General features: G+C 44.6%; 1 long non-coding RNA gene and 1 pseudogene across 1 annotated transcript in view; both read left to right on the forward strand.

Moving 5' to 3' along the window:
* Positions 1-11,359, forward strand: part of LOC142826873 (endogenous retroviral envelope protein HEMO-like) — a 39,772-nt pseudogene extending 28,413 nt beyond the window's left edge.
* Positions 11,360-13,141: 1,782 nt separating this feature from the next.
* LOC112546437 (uncharacterized) overlaps positions 13,142-20,824 on the forward strand; it is a 31,225-nt gene continuing 23,542 nt past the window's right edge. The window contains exons 1-2 of the long non-coding RNA XR_003090130.2: positions 13,142-13,191; positions 16,998-17,216. This is a non-coding gene — a long non-coding RNA (uncharacterized LOC112546437). The remainder of the gene's footprint in view (positions 13,192-16,997; positions 17,217-20,824) is intronic.

A 20,824-nucleotide genomic window follows, 5' to 3' on the forward strand; every position in this document is an offset into this window, starting at 1 on the left:
TAGCAATCTATCTACACAAAAGAAGTTGTAGGGTTGGAGCAAATATATTAAATAAGAATAAGACTTGAGATATAATAAATAAGCAAATAAAGAAATATATCTATACCGAGCAATTATGTGTGATGTTTATGTTATACTTTTTCAGACTATAACACCATTTTGGGTTTTGATGCTCAGTAGAGCTGGATGAATAAAGCAAAAATATTCCATGAATATTCCTCTGAAGCTAATTAACTTAAAAACTCAATCTTCTCTGACTCCTGCTGAGTTTGTGCTCAAACAATAAGAATTCAGTAATTGCGGAAATCAAATTTCAAAGTCTCAGATGCCAGCATTCATGGGAACCCAATTTTAAATTTACACATAAAAGCATTAACCCTGGGTTTTTTACCAAACTCATCAGTGGAAAAATGGAAGCAAGACCATATGACTTCTATAGCCAATCATAGCCAAGCAACACAACCCACATTTTAAATAATCATCCTCAAGCCACAAAGTAAACTGTTTGAAAAGTTATTCATGGAATGAATTCAAATAAAACATTCATTGAAGGAGATCACAATCTCTTTGCACATACTGCAGATGTGAAAAAAGACTAAATTTGTCTTATCAATTATTCACTGTAAATTATTCACCCTAATACTGAATTAAGAAGGATTTTTCAATGAATTAACAACAACATGGAATCTGATCCACAGTTTTCACCATTTTGGAGTACTGTGGGGAGAAGAGACTTGTACATGTGTCTTATTGTGAGTGTCTTACAAGAGCCCCTCTGTGCTAATACACATATACCGAGTTACTACCGTTTCCAACAACAGTTTCCAAGAGCCCTGGCTTTTTTTCTCAGGCTATAGATGTTCATGCTTATAGCACTGAAGGTTTCTAATGGTTATGTTTATGTTGGTCAAATGGGTGGCCATCACATACAGACAGCATGGAATGAGAAGTCTGTGATATATTAAGATTCAGGATATATACACATGTCTGGATATTACAGGTTGGATCTCCCTGGTCTGGCACTTGGGACCTGACTAGTCCCAGATGAGGGATTTTGCCAGACCAGGGGAGGTCATTTTTGTAACCCTGCCACCATCCCTCTGTTCTGGCAGCTAGCCTTCTAGCCAGTTCCCCACCTCCTGCTAGCATTGCTGCCCTGCCGACCGGATGGGCAGCCATAACTGACATGGCATGCTGGGGCTCCATGAGAAGCCCCATGTGTTGCACGCCGGGGCTCCCTGGGCAGCCATGCGCAAACCACAGGCTGGGGCTCCCAGCCCCACAGGATAGTCCCATTGCTACGTGCTGGGCAGCCCTTTTGTCAGCTCCAGGAGGGCAGCTCACTGCCTTGCCAGCCCCACGGGGTTCGTTACTGCTGGCCTTCCACTAGGACTCTCTGGTCCTGCAACATCCATGGATCCTGCAACATCCATCCAGATCATGGATGTTGCTGGACAACAGAATGCCGCCTAAGAGAATTTTAATCTGTATATATTGTGAAGTGATGATCAGATTTACCAAATGAAAGGATGAGACATTAAGTTTTTGTGCAGCTGAAAAGTCTAATTTCTTAAAATATTATTTAGCATGAGTAACTGCAGGGGCAATCAAGTTAACAAATATCTTCAGAAGAATATTATTTCTATTTTCATGCCTTGTTCTGTCTGACCCCTCTGCAAGGACATAGTCAAAAACATCTTCTGTGCATCTGTGCACATTTTTAGCTCAAGAATGTTAAGTGTAAAGACATGACAAAACCTATTAGTATTATTATGTCCAATTTGAAACAACATGTTCTGGCCATATAATCTAATGCCAGAATATGTCAACTATGATTAAAATGACCTAAATTTGTTGACTGACAACAAACAAACCATTTCTATAAATGTAGTTAAGGGGGGACAACTCATCATTGTTGTTGTAATGAAAAACCACACATTTCTGTGTCACTCCTATTGAGGCTAATTTCTGTAGCTCCAGAGGGGTAGCCATGTTAGTCTGTAACTGAAAAAAACTTAAAAAACAATAAATGGTCCTGCAGCACCTCAGAGACTAACTAAAAACTGTAGATAGTGTCATGAGCTTTTGTTGGCACAACCCACTTACTTTATTGACCAGTTTCTGCAGCAAAGTCAAGAATAATTATTCTCGCATTATTTGTATCCATGTATTATATTTGTGGAAGGAGATGTAGAATAAATGGAGAAGGAGCTTTTCTTAAATTCTAAGGGCCAGATTTTTAAAGATACTTGGGCGCTTAACTCACAATAGGCATTACATGCCTAAATACCTTTAAAAGTCTGGTTCCGGGGAACAATCTCCCTTTCTTCCTGAAAAATTGACCTTTAAGCATCTTCCTTTTCCCCCAAAGTCTGCCTAAAACCATGATCCTTGTAGCATGCCTTGAAGACAAAGAGTGATGATGAGTTCCAGAGTTAAGGGGCCAACCAAAGAGAACATCTTGCCAGCAGCTCCCTTCCTTTCAGCAGTTCCCAACCAAAAGAACTGCAGGTTAAGTGCCTCTACTGTTCTGTTCTGTCCCAATACTGCTGCCATCATCCTAGTGCCTGGATGCATTCCAGTAGTGTAGTAAGTGATTTGAGTGATATTGGTCACTGAGGGTGTGTCTAGACTACATGGCTCCATCGACGGAGCCATGTAGATGAGTGTACTCCGCAAAGGGAAATGAAATGGCGATTTAAATAATCACCGCTTCATTTACATCAAAATGGCCACTGCGCTGTGTCCAGATAAAGGATCTGACGACAAAGGGATGTGGGGTCAGCTGATCCCCGTCTAGACTACCGTGCTGTGCCGACAATCAGCTGATGGGCACAGCGCGGCGGCCATTTTGATGTAAATGAAGTGGTGATTATTTAAATCGCCACTTCATTTCCCTTTGCCGAGTACACTCATCTACATGGCTCTGTCGAAGGAACCATGTAGTCTAGACAGTAGACACACCCTGAGGGTATGTCTACACTGCACAGGTTTTTTTTCCGAAAAAAACAGTCGTTTGTCTAAAAAAACTCCAGTTACATCCACACTGCAATCGCATTCTTTCAAAAGAAAATTGAAAGAACAGAGGGTTTTTTCTGACATTGGTAAACCTTTTTCTATGAGGAAGAAGCCTTTTTCCAAAAGAGATCTTTTGGAAAAAGGTGTGTGTGGATGGGGAAGAAGGAGTTATTCTGAAAGAAGAGGAAAGAGGAAAAAGCACAGGTGCCCTGGTGGCCACTCTGTCCATAGCAATCTCGACTTAAATGCGAGATAGCATCCATTCAGTGTGGACACTATCTTTCAAAAAAGCAGATTGCTCTTTTGATGCACTTTTGCTGTGTAGACGCTTTCTTTCAGAAGAAGTTTTTTCAGAAGATATCTTCCGGAAAAGCTTCTTCCAAAAGAAGCCTTTAGTGTATATCTAGCTGTAGCCAGACACAACACCCCATCTTGTTTTTCCACGAGCCCCATCTTGTTTTTCCCCCCCCCAGAGAGCAAGAGAAAGGCAGTCAGCCTTTGATGCCCTGGGAACGCAGGTGTGGTGCCTGTCCCTTATTCTACCATAAACAGAAACCAGACAGTAAATGGGCTAGCTGACGACTGGGAGGCCTCCCGTCGCCGTGATGGCTAGTATCAGTAATTGACACGCCTGCACTGTCTCGGGAGAGGAATCTTCGCCCATCACATACCAGAGGTGCCCATTGTCTGCATCTTCCCAGGTGTGAATTATGCTTTGCACCCTTCGTGGGAAACTTGGCATTCAAAGCCATTTTTCCTGATTGGCCACTTAAGACCAGGAAGAAGCCCATGTGACCCAAGGGGTATAAAGAGGGTTGAGTTGCCCACCCAATTTGAGCTCCAATCACCTACACCTGCTGGCAGGTATTGATTGTCTCCCGAGGTCCGTGGGATGCCCAACCTCGCCCTACTTCTTCCCGAGGGATTGAAAGAAAGACGCTGGCCACGCCAAGTCTGGAACGCAGGGGTGAGAATTGTACCTGCAATGTGTTTTTCTTTATGTGTACACTCTAATTCTCTCTCTGTTGTAAGTTAGTTACTTTATTATAGTTTTCTTAAAGTCAAACTGCTTCATTTCTATTGTAAATCACCTTTGGTAAGGTGATTTTGCTATAAACTTTGGGAACAAGTGGGGTGCCCTCATTCACTTATAAAATATATATATCTATATACACTGAACCAAGTTTCTTTATTTCTTTTCTCTTTCTTTCTCCTATAAATAAGCCAGTGCGTGTCAAGCTTCTGACTTGAACCCGTGCTGCTGTACCCGAACCGAACACAAACAAAAGAACTTCAGCCGGTCATAAAGGAACAGATATAGGGAGAGCTTGGGCGTTTGAATTTGTGTCACACCCAGGTGGCAAAATTCAGTTGGGGCGCTTCTCAGTCTCCCCGAGGCTGCCCGCTGCGAAGGAATTATGAAATTCTAGCAGCTGAAATCTGAAGCGTAATAAGCTCTCCCTGTACACTTATTGGGGCGCCTTTCAACCTCTTCCAGGTTGCCCACTGCAAGGGACCCCCGGTCTCAGCAGTTAAAGTCTTAGGCGTATAGTACACACATAGTATAGGAAGAGCTTGGGCGTTTGAATTTGTGTCACACCCAGGTGGCAAAATTCAGTTGGGGCGCTTCTCAGTCTCCCCGAGGCTGCCCGCTGCGAAGGAATTATGAAATTCTAGCAGCTAAAATCTGAAGCGTAATAAGCTCTTCCTGTACACACTGGGGCGTCTGTTAGCCTGTTTGGCTACCCTCTGCGACGGGACCTCGGTCCTAGCAGTAAAGTCACGGACGTTAAACTACTTTTCAGGGTGCCCTCCAGCCTCCTAGGCTGCCCGCTGCAACGAGACTCTGTGTCTCAGCAGTTGAAGACTTGGGTGTAACACACACGCACACACTGCCCTAACCGTCGGCTGACAGAATTGGCGTAGTCGGCAGGATTTGTAATATCGGTTCAAAATACAGCAGCATAAAGCCTGTCACTGATTTTAGCAAGGTAGAAAAGAGTTTCGCCCAGAAAGGTTGGGCTAACCCTAAATGGGATAAAGAAATGTTAGAAGAGGAGTGGGGAAACCCTGAGGAACTGTGGTTGCAGTTCTGTAACTGGAGAACTGCTTGTAAAATGAAAAGGGAAAAGGGGAAAGGAGCATGCATTTGGCTATTTAAAGGTGCCCTGCAAACAGCATGTAAAAGCCATTTAAAATTGGAAATGGAGCTTAAAAGGGTACAGAAGGAGAGGGATGAGCTAGAGCGGCGCTGCCAGAACCTAGACACCCGGGCGCGCTTGCTAAGCAATAATGTGCACCAATTAGAACAACGTCTTGCTCCAATAATAAAAAGGGAGGGAGCAGAAAGGAGAGCGAGATTAGAGAGCAAGCCCCGAAAAATTAATCAAGCCAAAGTAGAGGCTGCTCTCTGGGTAGATCCGGAGGATTGGGATGGAGACATCTGGGACTCCTCCGCTAATGAGTGTCCCACCTCCCCTAAGTTAGGGAATCCCCCTGTCCACATGAGACCCATCATCACATACCAAAAGGACCTAACTGAGAAAGATAAGAGTAAGGTTGATGAAGATAACCCCTCCACTAGCAAAAGGACAGAATCCCAACCCACCCGAATTACTACTCGCAGTTATGAGCCTGCAGAGTTAAGAAAGATCCAGGACGAATTTGCCAAGAGACCTGGGGAAGGGGTGATAGAGTGGCTAGCTAGGATATGGAACACAGGAGCTGGCCATACCCAACTGTCCTCCCGGGAGTGTGGCAGGGTAAATCTGGGTGCAGAAGTATTCCTTAGCCCCAGGAATCAGGAGGGTCCAAAGTCTATCTGGACCTTTGCCTGTAGATGGGCTCGGGGAATTCACCACGCTGACAAAGGTGAACCCACTAGCATCCCATGAATTAATGGGGATGAACTTAAAGAAGCCCTACAAACTGTTGCTATAATAGCTATGCTCCGTCAAGGGGGTCCCCAAAATGGGAGGCAGGAAAAGAGCCCATGGAAACAACAGGTAGTGACAGGAGATTTAAAACCAGTGCTAAAAGGGGCTCCCGGATCCTATAAGGCTATAGCACTAGCCACAAGAAATCATGCTCAAAACCACCGCATGACCTATCAGAACTTATTTGATTTTATGCTGCGGGATCTCCGAGAATTTGGGGAAACTGAGGCACCGCAGGTTAAAGTTAAGGTGCGGAATTTAAAAGGAGATTATAGAAGCAAGCAGGAAGGCTTTAGGCCTAGACGCGAAGTAACACCACAGGAAAGGGAATTTAGGACTAAATTGTGGAAACGGTGCTTGGATCTAGGGTTCACCCGAGATCTATTACATGGGCTGGCAACCGATAAGCTAAAGCTTCTGGCTGCCTCAAAGGGAGTTGAGCAGGAGAAAGCAGCAGTAACTCCTAGTGCTCCCCGCATCAGCTCTGACCCTCCTCATGCACAGCTAAGGCAGCAATTACAGGAGCTGCTGCCGCTTGTTGAAATTAACCAGGGAAACTAACAAGCGGGGGTCCAATCTCTCTCTGTATAAGTAAACTTGAGCAGGCAGAGAGAGAAAATCATAACAACGACCCCCGGATTTTAGTAACAGTTAATGATAAAACTGCTGTCTCTTTCCTGGTAGACACTGAAGCCCAATTATCCATGATTAAAAGAGAAAACTTTCTTGAACCTCCACCTTCTGGCCAAAAGCAGGTTTTGGTTACAGGAGTAAACGGCACTATTGTGTCTTACCCGCTGGTCAAAGTAAAACTGGATATCCCTTTAAACCCCTACCAGCAGCCCAGGAAACATGAGTTAATACTTGGAAATGCCAATATACTGGGCATGAACATCCTAAAGGGCAAGGAAGAAATCATTGGTGGGAAAAGGTGGGCATTCGGAGCTGGCTGCAAACCCAGCACAACAATCCTGGAGGAGGGGAAAGTTCCTCTTTATAGTGTCAGGTTACTAGCCCAAGCTCCTGCTCTCCCACCATCAGCTGTGACTCATGTAAAACAATACAATGTCCCAGCTGAAGCTGTAGTGCCTGTCACTGAGCTAATTAAAGATCTGGAAACAAGGGGAGTCTTAATTCGCACTCACTCCCCTTACAACTCCCCGGTATGGCCAGTAAAAAAACCTAATGGTAAATGAAGGCTCACAATTGATTACAGAAAATTAAACAGTAACACAGGACCCCTAACAGCAGCAGTCCCCAACATAGCAAGCATTGTAAATACCATACAAACTTGGAACAAGCAATGGCTAGCTGTGCTAGATATAAAGGACATGTTTTTCATGGTCCCTTTACAGCCTGCAGACCAAAACAGATTTGCTTTTACATGGAAGGGTGTCCAATACACTTTCACACGTATGCCCCAAGGGTTCAAACATTCCCCCACTATTTGCCATGGGGCACTGTCAAAGGTCCTAGATGGTTTAACCATGCCACCTAGTATCCAAATGCTGCAATATATAAATGATATCCTAATAGGAGGGGACACTACTAAAGAAGTGCAGCAAGCTGTGAACTTAGTAAAGACTGCCTTAAAAAATCTTGGGTTAGCTTTACCCCCAGATAAGTGCCAGGGTCCCTCTCATGAGGTGAAGTTCCTGGGTGCTGTCTGGATGGGAGGGCGGAGGTCTGTGCCTGATGACACTGTACAGGAACTGAGCCAGGCACCTTCACCTGGGGACAAGTCCCAACTAAGGCAAACTCTGGGAGTTTTAGGGTTTTGGCGAAAACATGTGCCTGGTTTTGCTGTAATTGCCCGACCACTGTATAATCTGCTAAAGAAAAGTGCTGTTTGGGAATGGACCCCTGTACATAAGGAAGCGCTGCGGCAGCTAATAAACGAAATACACACATACCAAGCTCTGGGTCCAATCCATCCCGATGCTCCATTCCACGTGTATCTCACCATAGGAGCTACGGGAATGTCTTATGCCCTATGGCAAGAAAGTGAAACTGCACCCCGCCGCCCCATACAATTCGGCTCAAAGTCATGGCAGGGATCGCAAGCCAATTACACTCCCTATAAAAAAGTGCTCCTGGCAGCCTATACTGCTCTAAGGGAAACTGAGGAGCTAACACAAAATCGCGCTATAACCATACACACTCCCCTTCCAATTATTAAGCCCATATTGGAAGGAAAGGAGCTGCCGCCAGGAGTAGCACAGAAAATGACCACCCAAAAATGGGCACTGTACATACACTACAGGGTGGGTGGTGCAGACTCCGCACAGAACCCCACTATAATTAAGGAGTCTCTGTGGAGGGTAGGAATGCCCAATAAATATCACCTGCCCCCACAGCCCTCTCCCATTCAAAACGCCGCTGCATTTAACCCATCTCACCCTGAGGGAGTGTGGTTCACAAACGGTAGTGCTAAATTAATTAAAGGGAGATGAAAAGGAAAGGCTGCAGCCGTTCCAGCAGACAATTCCACCACACCCTTAACCACCGATGTGGACGGATCAGCTCAGCTTGCAGAACTAGCAGCAATCAAGCTGGCTTGTAAAGCAGGTGCTAGTACTATCTATACGGACTCCTATGCTGTATGGGCAGGAGCCACCCAGTGGATAACTAACTGAAAAAATAACCACTGGGAAATAGGAGGGAAATCCGTATGGGGATTAGAGTACTGGAAGTGGATATACCACCATGCCACCCAGCAACCCCTAAGTATTGAACATGTGTCAGCACACCAAAAGAATAACACCCCAACTGCACAATTGAATAACCTAGCTGATGAAGCAGCACAGATCTCTGTTACCCAGGTGGACTGGGAACGCCTATACATCTGGCTGCATGAAAATCTGGGACACACGGGGAGTAAGGAGCTGGTAAGGCAGGCACATATCAGGGGGTGGCCCATCACCCACCAACAGGCTAGGGATTTAGTGCAAACCTGCACTACATGTGCTAAAACCAGGAGGCATATCACGGAAGGACAACGGTTTGCCAAACTAAGGGATGGGAAAACGCTATGGGGAACCTGGCAGATCGATTATGTGGGTCCATTGTCCACCACCAGGCAAGGGTGGAAATACATTCTCACAGAAGTGAAAGTCATCTCAGGTATAGGGTTCGCTTACCCTACTCGTTTAGCAACAGGACTATCCACAATTATGGAACTGAATCGCCTAATTGCACTTGTCCCAACACCTCAGGAAATTCAATCTAACAATGGCTCACATTTTAAAAACAAGCCTGTCCAGAAGTGGGCTCTCCAGAATGGAGTCCAATGGACCTTTCACCTCCCATACCGACCTCAGTCCAATGGCATAATTAAGAGATGAAATGGACTGCTAAAATACCACCTTAAGCCTACAGAGGGAACCTGGGAAGGCAAACTGGATGCCGTGGTTCAACGGCTAAACAATCGGCAAACCCCTACGGGTAGCCCAATTAGCAAAGGATTTTTCCCAACAAGGAAAGCCTCTCTGACTCCAGGGACACCACTAACGGACTCCAAATATGCCCCTGGGGATACTGTTGTGGTCAAACACCCCAGCCTGGGCACACATACCTGTGTACTTCAGTCTTATAAAAACAAGGGCGTTTGGATTATTGCAAACCCCAACAAACTGCCACTAACCATTTCTGAGGCTTGGATTGTATCCAAGACCGGCTGACTTTTTGTTTTGTTGCAGGGAAGGAGTTAACAAGAGAACAATACCTCATTACCCAACTCAAGACGCAGCATAACTCCGAATCGAGCTTTGCTGTTTCTCCTAATCACTGCGATCTCCGCTGTACCAGAGCACCCTCTCAGGAATGCTATCCAAACTATTGCCTCTGCAGCCGATGCTACAAACTGCTGAATATGTACCCTGCTAGGTTCCCCCACAGGACTGGGAGTTAAATTTGTCCCTTTAAACTTAAATGACTGGTGGAACAAGAGCAACGTTTTCAAGTGGGAACCAGCCTGGTTTAATAACAGCAGCTCCAGCAACTACAAACTTTTAAATAACTCTGGGAAGGGAACTTGGGGGTGGCATGGACAATGGCAACCTACACTATGGGGTCAACCTCTGAAGTATATAACAGGAACCTCTAGGGAAGTATACCCCATCTGCTTTAAAAACAAAAATGGTACAGAACCTCACCTCGGGTGGTTAGGGGATCAGCAGTGCACCCACATAGTAAGTTTTAATAAAAAATTAAAGGTCTGGGATGTCTATCCCAGTGCAACCCACCAAAAACCCTTAAGGTGCGGGGAATATAATATCTCCCACAGTGGCACACCACTATCTAGCAATGTCACCATTATTCCCCTAAACTTCAGCCAATACCTGAAGGGAAAAGCCTGGTACAATCAGTCATTATTCATAATTCCTAACACCGGTCAAATATACAACCCCACACTGGTAACCAGTAATACCCTACTCCCAAACCAGTGCGCTAGAACAGAGCTTTTTGCAGCGGACCAGGTCCTACAGGATTTGCTGCTTGCCTTACATTGCACAGCTGCTAATAATAGTTACTGTGCTACCCACCATACCCCAAAGAAAGGACCCACTGAAACAGGGTGGTATAAGGGACCCTACTCCCCCATTCTGAAGGAGGAGCCAGGACTCTTTTTCATTTGCGGGCAAAAAGCCTACAAGTATCTGCCACTGAATTGGATGGGGCGCTGCTCAATGGGGCACGCTGCCCCTAAGGGACTCACTGTACACCCTCACATTATGGCTCCTGGTATTACTAATCTTGGGAGCTTCTTACACCGGTCACCACGAAGGTTTTCCACTAATCCCCTTATAATACGTCCCACAGGCTTCCACCAGTTCGTCCGTGCGCTCCTGCCCTGGCTTGGAGTAGCTGAGCTAAAGAAGGCAATAGTAAATGTATCTGGGCAAATAGAACAGGCACTCAACCACACTGCAAATGCTCTGGGCTTGCTTAACGAGCAAATTCAATCAGTAGCCCGTTTTGCCCTGCAGAACAGAATAGCCTTGGATGCAGTTTTGGCCCAACAGGGGGGAGTATGTGCGGTAATCAACCAATCTTGCTGCTTCTATGTAAATAAATCAGGACAAATTAAACAAGATGTACTCGCTATAAAGGGCGCTGTTAAGGTACTACATGCTGTAACTAAGGATGGAAAAGCCTCATGGCTAGATTGGCTAGCCCAACACCTAGGATTTTCGTTAACTCCATTCCTTCACTCTATTGTAAATACTATATTAACCGTTTTACTTGTTGTAATTGCTTGCTGCATGCTTCTATGTATTGTTAAGCGTTTGGTGTACACTGCTACCTCCTCTGTACAGGTCCGATATATGGCGTTGGGAAGCGATCCTAATCAATCCCTTAATCCAAAATTATCTAATCAAACCCTGCCAATAGGGCGATTTTAGCTTCCTCCAAGAAGGGCAAAAGGTGCTGGCATCACCGCCATCTTGCGTTCTGAGACATAGTGAGGCGTGTCAAGGGGGTGGAATGTAGCCAGACACAACACCCCATCTTGTTTTTCCACGAGCCCCATCTTGTTTTTCCCCCCCCCAGAGAGCAAGAGAAAGGCAGTCAGCCTTTGATGCCCTGGGAACGCAGGTGTGGTGCCTGTCCCTTATTCTACCATAAACAGAAACCAGACAGTAAATGGGCTAGCTGACGACTGGGAGGCCTCCCGTCGCCGTGATGGCTAGTATCAGTAATTGACACGCCTGCACTGTCTCGGGAGAGGAATCTTCGCCCATCACATACCAGAGGTGCCCATTGTCTGCATCTTCCCAGGTGTGAATTATGCTTTGCACCCTTCGTGGGAAACTTGGCATTCAAAGCCATTTTTCCTGATTGGCCACTTAAGACCAGGAAGAAGCCCATGTGACCCAAGGGGTATAAAGAGGGTTGAGTTGCCCACCCAATTTGAGCTCCAATCACCTACACCTGCTGGCAGGTATTGATTGTCTCCCGAGGTCCGTGGGACGCCCAACCTCGCCCTACTTCTTCCCGAGGGATTGAAAGAAAGACGCTGGCCACGCCAAGTCTGGAACGCAGGGGTGAGAATTGTACCTGCAATGTGTTTTTCTTTATGTGTACACTCTAATTCTCTCTCTGTTGTAAGTTAGTTACTTTATTATAGTTTTCTTAAAGTCAAACTGCTTCATTTCTATTGTAAATCACCTTTGGTAAGGTGATTTTGCTATAAACTTTGGGAACAAGTGGGGTGCCCTCATTCACTTATAAAATATATATATCTATATACACTGAACCAAGTTTCTTTATTTCTTTTCTCTTTCTTTCTCCTATAAATAAGCCAGTGCGTGTCAAGCTTCTGACTTGAACCCGTGCTGCTGTACCCGAACCGAACACAAACAAAAGAACTTCAGCCGGTCATAAAGGAACAGATATAGGGAGAGCTTGGGCGTTTGAATTTGTGTCACACCCAGGTGGCAAAATTCAGTTGGGGCGCTTCTCAGTCTCCCCGAGGCTGCCCGCTGCGAAGGAATTATGAAATTCTAGCAGCTAAAATCTGAAGCGTAATAAGCTCTCCCTGTACACTTATTGGGGCGCCTTTCAACCTCTTCCAGGTTGCCCACTGCAAGGGACCCCCGGTCTCAGCAGTTAAAGTCTTAGGCGTATAGTACACACATAGTATAGGAAGAGCTTGGGCGTTTGAATTTGTGTCACACCCAGGTGGCAAAATTCAGTTGGGGCGCTTCTCAGTCTCCCCGAGGCTGCCCGCTGCGAAGGAATTATGAAATTCTAGCAGCTAAAATCTAAAGCGTAATAAGCTCTTCCTGTACACACTGGGGCGTCTGTTAGCCTGTTTGGCTACCCTCTGCGACGGGACCTCGGTCCTAGCAGTAAAGTCACGGACGTTAAACTACTTTTCAGGGTGCCCTCCAGCCTCCTAGGCTGCCCGCTGCAACGAGACTCTGTGTCTCAGCAGTTGAAGACTTGGGTGTAACACACACGCACACACTGCCCTAACCGTCGGCTAACACTAGCCTGAGATGTGGTTTTGTCAAATGGAGAGTCCTAGGGTGAGTTCTATGCTAGGACTCCCCAATTGAGAAACCACATCTCAGTGACGAATATCACTCAAATCACTTAATACACTACTGGAATAGTAGTTCTACTAGGATTACTAGATCACAAAGAGCTGTATAGGTCATAATTGGCACCTGAAATTCTACCCGGAATCCTACAGAAAGTTGTGGCAGATCACCTCTACAATGTGCACTTGGTGAGTTACCCTGGTTATTGTACTGTGCACAGTTTCCAAATTGATTTAGAATGAAGCCTGAAGCAGGGCATGTATCTGTAATCTACAGATTACATCAACAAAGGAATGAATCATGGCAGTGAGATCTGCATCAGAAAGGAAGTTAAAACCTCTTAGTTAGATGCAAATGAATACAGGCAATCCTGTCTCATACTGATACCCTGGATATGTAAGTAACAAATGGCAGGCAAACAATCAGAAAAGCAGATAATAATCCTTCCAAGATCTTTCCCCAAGACTAGTCCACTAACACCAACTCTTGTATCCAGAATGAACCTCAGCTAGATTTTTTTCATCTATGGTCTCGTGCACCAGACACTAAGAAAGGTATTCAAGTGTACCACTGAGTTGAAATAAAGAGAGTCATGCGGCACAGATGTTATTCATGGCCTCATGTACATGTTGAACAAAGGAGAGAACAAGATGAAAACCTTCAGGATGCCATCGGAATGTTCTCTTATTGAAGAAAAGCAACGCCAGTGTGACCCTACACACCCCTGTCTTCACACCCTATGCATTACCACAATGATATCTATACAAAATATGCTTTCAAGTATCAGAGGGGTAGCCGTGTTAGTCTGACTCTGCAAAAGCGGCGAGGAGTCCTGTGGCACCTTATAGACTAACTGAAGTGTAGGAGCATAAGCTTTCGTGGGCAAAGACGCACTTCGTCAGATGCATGTAGTGGAAATTTCCAGAGGCAGGTAGAAATATGCAGGCCAGAATCAGGCTGGAGATGACGAGGTGGATCCAATCAAGGAGGATGAGGCCCACTTCTAAAAGCTGATCTGGAGGTGTGAATTCCAAGAGAGGAGAAGCTGCTTTTGTAGTTAGCAAGCCATTCACACTCTTTGTTTAATCCAGAGTTGATTGTGTCAAACTTGAAGATGAACTGTAGCTCAGCAGTTTCTCTTTGAAGTCTGGTCCTGAATTTTTTTTGCTGCAGGATGGCTACCTTTAGATTTGCAATTGTGTGTCCAGGAAGATTGAAGTGTTCCCCTACAGGTTTTTGTATGTTGCCATTCCTAATATCAGATTTGTGTCCATTGATTCTTTTACGTAGGGACTGTCCAGTTTGGCCGATGTATATAGCAGTGGGGCATTGAAAGAAAGAAACCAACAGAACACCACTGGCCATCACCTACAGTCCCCAGCTAAAACCTCTCTAACGCATCATTAGTGATCTACAACCCATCCTGGACAATGATCCCTCGCTTTCACAGGCCTTGGGAGGTAGGCCAGTCCTTGCCCACAGACAACCCGCCAACCTGAAGCATATTCTCACCAGCAACTACACACCGCACCATAATAACTCGAACTCAGGAACCAATCCTTGCAACAAACCTCGGTGCCAACTCTGCCCACATATATACACCAGCAGCACCATCACAGGACCTAACCAGATCAGCCATACTGTCACTGGTACGTTCTCCTGCACGTCTACCAACGTAATATATACCATCATGTGCCTTATTCTGGCCTGCCTTTGGAAATTTCCACTACATGCATCTGACGAAGTGGGTCTTTGCCCACGAAAGCTTATGCTCCTACACCTCAGTTAGTCTATAAGGTGCCACAGGACTCCTTGCTGCTTTTGCAAAATATGCTTTGTGAGCTGTTGTTTGAAATTAGCAATGCACTGGTCAGTAATGTTGTGGAATATGTATGATGATGCTACCTGAGGAGTTATGGATGTCCTCCAATATTATGTTTTAAAAGCTGCATTTGACCAAAGTAGAAAACAGGTCTGCCTCAGACTTGCATACAAATGGTGCTTCCATTCACTTTGAGGCTATGTCTAGATTGCAGGCTTCTTTCAGAAGAAGCTTTTCTGGAAAAGATTTTCCAAAACGACCATTTTTCCGAAAAAAACTCTACAGTGTTATTTCAAAATACCTTATTTTGAAATAGTTACTCCTCATACTTTCCCGGGCTTCATTTGCAAGTGCGGTATGCCTACATTACCCCGCTAGTTCGAACTAGCGGGGTAGTGTAGACATACCCTAAGTTATTGTTCACCAAGGACAAGAGAAACTGATACCTCATACTTCCAGGGATGGTTCTGACTGAGAGATTGTCAGTCATACTGGACCAAGAATAATTCCTGAGAGAAGCCATCTTAGAAAGAGTGTGTGATGCTATATTAAGTTTTAGACATTTTATATGTGTGTTTTCACTTTTATTTGCTGGTAACCATCTCTACCTTTAGTTCTATTACTTGGCACCATCTAACCTATGTTCTGTTGTTAATAAATATGATTAATTTTAATCTATATTATCCAGTGCTGTGTTTGAATTGAAGCAATTTTCTAACTCCAGTTAATGAGGCAAGCTGCTGGTTATTGTCTCTTTAAAGAACAAACAAGCCTTTTTATTTTTCAGAGGACTGGACACTTCAGGGCAGATACTTTTTGGGAAATTCAGGACTGGAGGTGTGTTGGGGTCACTTGCCTGCTAACAAAGAGTGGTGATGACCAGAGTGTGGCTGTCATGTTACAAGCAGGCTGCTGGAGTCAGACATACTGAACCAGGGATGACTATCACACACTCACTACATGTTTATATGATGACTGGGAGCATCCAGACAAGGGAACTACAGCAGCAGAGCATTTTAAGCAACCCAGGATTAACGGACAGGCAGTGACACAATAGCTCACTGGTGTGACTCGCATCCCAAAAAGTGACATATGGACATTCTTATCTGGGATCTCTCAGCGGGACTGCAGAATCATAGAAATGTAGAGCTGGATGGGAACTTGAGAGCTCTTCCAGCCCACCCTACCTCCCGTGCTGTGTCAGGATTGAGTTTATCTAGATCATCCCTGACACATGTTGGTCTTATCTGTTCTTTAAAAACTTCAGGGATAAGGATTCTGCAACCTTCTTTGGTCACTTTCTAGGAATTAGCTCCCCTACAAGTTAAGTTTTTCCTAATGTCTAACCTATGAGATCAGAATGAAGCTGCTTGAGACACCTCCAGTCATGCCCCATAAAGGTCTGCAAGAACTTTAGCAACACTTTGAGAACAAAGATTTCAAGAACAGACAATCTAGCAGTAGTGAAAAGGATGCTTATTTTTATCCATCACTAGGAGGAAACAACCGACCAGTGCAGTTATCACAGACATTGTTACCATACTTAGCCAGATACCCAGATTTACAAAGGGCAAGGAAATCAGAGGCATCTAGATATTATGAGAGTTGTTTCAACTTTTTCAATAATCTTACCTATAAAAGGAAGATTAGGTATAGGCTCATAGTTAGTAAAATAGTCAACATCAGGTGATGATTTCTGGAGCACAGAACACTATATGATTCATTCAAAGGAGCTGGCAGCTTCCCCTCCTTAAGGGAGGCTTGGAAAATCTCTATTAGCTCTTGTTCCAGTACCTCCCCACTCACTAGCTTTCATCAGGTTAAATGTGGATACATGACACAGGTTGTAGCACAAGTTCTTCCAACAGCCACAATTCCTCAGAGAGAGTGCACTGCTATCTGAAGTCCGAACAGAGGCAATGCAGTGTTTGCTCCCAAAATCCTCTGTTCTGCCCTCATGGATGAAGACAGTTCAGTCTGATTCCAATCATTTTTTCTCCACAACATAACCAACACATTACTCACAATTAGGAGGAACTCAAATCACTCACTCTTTGGAGATATCCAGGATTAATGATACCCAAAAATACATGCAAACTGTGATGTTATTGATGCTCCCACATAGCCTGCACATAAGCATTTAAAGCATTTAAAAGAATGTTTGGTCCACAGTCTATCAGCAATCAAGATTCCTGCCCCTGGAGCTCTATAAAACTGGGTATGACCTGTGAGGACAAACCTGAGGAAGAGGACATGAAGGAACCACTAATCAAGTCAACTCTGAAGACTAAAATATTGTTATAAAAGCCTACCAGCCCATGGATAGAGGGTTGTCTATCAGAGGAACAATTCTTAGAATCTCAAGAGGAAGAGAATACATTATTTTTAAAGGTTAGTGTCATTTAAACAAACACAACTACTCTACAGAGAAATCAACATCACGGCAATATTTACAAAACATAATGTTGTTTGCTAGTGTAATTGTTAAAACTACTATTACCAAGGGCCATATGTTTCTATTTGGTCAGGTGGCTGTGTTGCCATCTAACTTCAGCTGACAGTGCCGATGGAGTGCTGTTCTTGTTCCCCTAGCATCTTCCTTTCTTGTCAGCTTTTTAAATGTGAGAAGTTCACATTTTTGTTCCCATGTTTTGTGTTCTTGTATTACTGCTGACACCATGTCCTCAACATAACATTTGCAAAGTTATTCTATGAAACATTCAAATTCCATTCCCAAAATTCAGTACTATTTAAAGAACAGTGGGTTTGTTGATTTAGGGGACTTTTTACATGACCTGCCCATTTCAATAGCCATTGATTTTAAATTGCTTTTAGAAAATAGAAGGCAGAGGTACAAAAGGGAGGAGCTGAATAGTTGAGAGCAAAGAGATAAGCAAATAATGACATTTGAATGCTACACCTGTCCCACAAATATTCAACCTTTGCATCAGATAATAAACACCCAATATATGTTTATGTTATTCTTGGACGTGCAGCTTTTGGAATGTTATAGGGTTTACTAACACACATAGGTCAATGCAATTGTGACTTTTCCAGTTGAAAGCATTGTGGCAGTGGATACCACCTAGAACAAACAATTAAGATTTTCCATGTACCTGACAAAATTTGAACAATGACTATGAGAATTTTTTTTAAGTGTCTAAGGGTATGTCTAGACTGCATCCCTCTGTCGGCAGAGGGATGCAGATTAGGCAGGTCGACATAGCAGGAGGCATAAGGGATATGTAGAAAAAGGCTTTCTTTCTCGACCGATCCCCCTCTAGACTGTCTCTTTTTGCCGAAAAAGTGCTGAGTCAGCAAAATGCGGCAGCCATTTTTATGCAAATTAGGCTCAGGATATTTAAATCCCTGCCTCATTTGCAATGTCGACCTGCCTAATCTGCATCCCTCTAACAGACAGAGGGATGCAGTCTAGACATACTCTAAGGGTATGTCTACACTACCCTGCTAGTTCGAACTAGCGGGGGTAATGTAGTCATCCGCAGTTGCAAATGAAGCCAGGGATTTGAATTTCCTGGGCTTCATTTGCATGAAGCCGGCTGGTGCCATTTTTAAATGCCGGCTAGTTCGAACCCCGTGCCGCGCAGCTACACGCGGCACGGAGTAGCTAGGTTGGATTAGGCTTCTCCGACCTAGCTACTCCGTGCCGCGTGTAGCCGCGCGGCACGGGGTTCGAACTAGCCGGCATTTAAAAATGGCGCCGGCCGGCTTCATGCAAATGAAGCCCGGGAAATTCAAATCCCGGGCTTCATTTGCAACTGCGGATGACTACATTACCCCCGCTAGTTCGAACTAGCAGGGTAGTGTAGACATACCCCAAGTGATGTAAGAGCCTCAGTCCTATTTTCAAAAGTACCAAATCACTTTGGTGCCAAAGTTCCATTGAAATTCATTTTTTAAAGCATGGGTTCCCAAACTGGGGGGCATGCCCCCCGGGGTGTGTGTGTGAATAAATTTCAGGGTGGGTGTGAGGCACCCCAGCCCCTCCCCTCCCCCCATCAATCCCTCCCCCATAAGTTTTGCTGCTATTTTTGTTTTTTGGCCCTGGTCAGTTCTTTTTTGGGGGGGAGGGGGCGTGAGGGTTTCTCAAAAATCAAAAAGGTGGCATGATGCTGAAAAGTTTGGGAACCACTGGCCTAAAGTAATTGATTTTCAATAGAATCATAGAATCATAGAATACTAGGACTGGAAGGGACCTTGAGAAGTCATCGAGCCCAGTCTCCTGTCCTCATGGCAGGACCAAATACTGTCTAGACCATGCCTGATAGACATTTATCTAACCTACTCTTAAATATCTCCAGAGATGGAGATTCCACAACCTCCCTGGGCAATTTATTCCAGTGTTTGACTACCCTGACAGTTAGGAGCTTTTTCCTAATGTCCAACCTAAACCTCTCTTGCTGCAGTTTAAACACATTGCTCCTTGTTCTATCCTCAGAGACCAAGATGAAGAAGTTGAATAGGACATAAGGTTTATCTTATCAGGGGTAGTCAATAGGTAGACCATGGGCCAAATTTAGACCCCCAGATGCTTTTGAATGGTGATCTATTCAAAACTCTTTTAATTTACCTATCATTATCATTGTTATTGCAGAGTGAAAAATGTTGCTCTGGAAACTGAGGTTTGACTGTACCTTGACCAATAAATTTGGACTGTGGCAAAAAATAATTGAGTGCCTCAATCTAGATGCACACTTAGTTCACAGAAAGTTGGGCCTTCACTAGCCTACGGTGGACAGGCCTGCCGACAACAGGGGGCAAAGGGGATATTTGTCCCAGGGCCCAGAGATTCAAAAGGGGCCAGAACTCCCAGATGCCATTGCAATTGCAGCAGCAGCGGCTGGAACTGCAGGCCCCTTGGAATTGTCACCAGAGTGTTGGACCACCACTCTGTATGGCTCTGAGGGCTTGGAAGGTTGTGCCATGGTGTGAGTGGTGCTAGGGGCTAACTGTCCTTGGCCATGCCCCTTCCACCTTTGACCCTGTCCCTTCCAGGGGTGCAGAACTGGCCCCCATACACAAACTTTGCTCCAGGGCCCAAGGTGGCTATTGGCCCTGCTGACTATGGATCCTGCTCTAAACATCTAGGCTATGTCTAGACTGCAGAGCTTTTCCGGGATACCGGAGGTTTCTGCTTTTTTAGAACAATCTCTGAAAAAGCGGACGCGTTCTTTCACCATCCCTGTAATCCTCATTGTATGAGGAAGAAGGGATGTGCCGAAAGAGGAGGTTTTTCCGAAATTTGGCCCTGTGTAGACGGGCCAAATTTCAGAAAAGCCTCTTTTGAAAGAAAAGCGGGAAAAGATACACAAATTGCGGTTCACAGTTTGTGTATCTTTTTTCAACTTTTCTTTGTAGTGTAGACCTAGCCCTAGCCTAATGTGCTGTATTCTGCTTTGAAACTAGAGCAAATTATGTGCACTAGGAAACTTTCAGTGCAGCAGAGTCCACAAAGATGCATATCATGCAGCAAGTTAAAGCAGGATAAATTTTGCCAATGTCCCACAAACTAAGTATTCACCTGCACAAGTCCATAGGCTCCTGATTCACTTAGGTGCTTTTCTGAATTTTTTTTCTCTATATAATTTCAAAGCACAGCTGTACCTAAGGACATTGACTTAAGATCTGGAAGTGGTTTCAGAATTCAGTTTGTTGGCAAGCTCGGGGCTGGTCTACACATAAATTGCTTCAGTGCTTTAGTGGAGCATAGTTAATCCACCTCTGCAATAGGTGACAGCTATGTTGACATGAGGAAATTTTTCCATTGGCATAGTGCAGTCTATACTGAGGATTATCCAAACCTTTGAATGACATAATTATACCAATGTAAGAAGTGTAGGACCGTGGATCTGGCTTCACTGAAGTTTATGTGTGGATTCAATGGCATCAAATTTCACAAACTGTTCTTTTAAAATGACAAAAAAAATAATAGTGAGAACATTTGTTCTCTTATGGTTTCCATCTGATCCAAATCTGAA

The sequence above is a fragment of the Pelodiscus sinensis genome, chromosome 2 (assembly GCF_049634645.1).
Source record: "Pelodiscus sinensis isolate JC-2024 chromosome 2, ASM4963464v1, whole genome shotgun sequence".
NCBI lineage: Eukaryota > Metazoa > Chordata > Testudines > Trionychidae > Pelodiscus > Pelodiscus sinensis.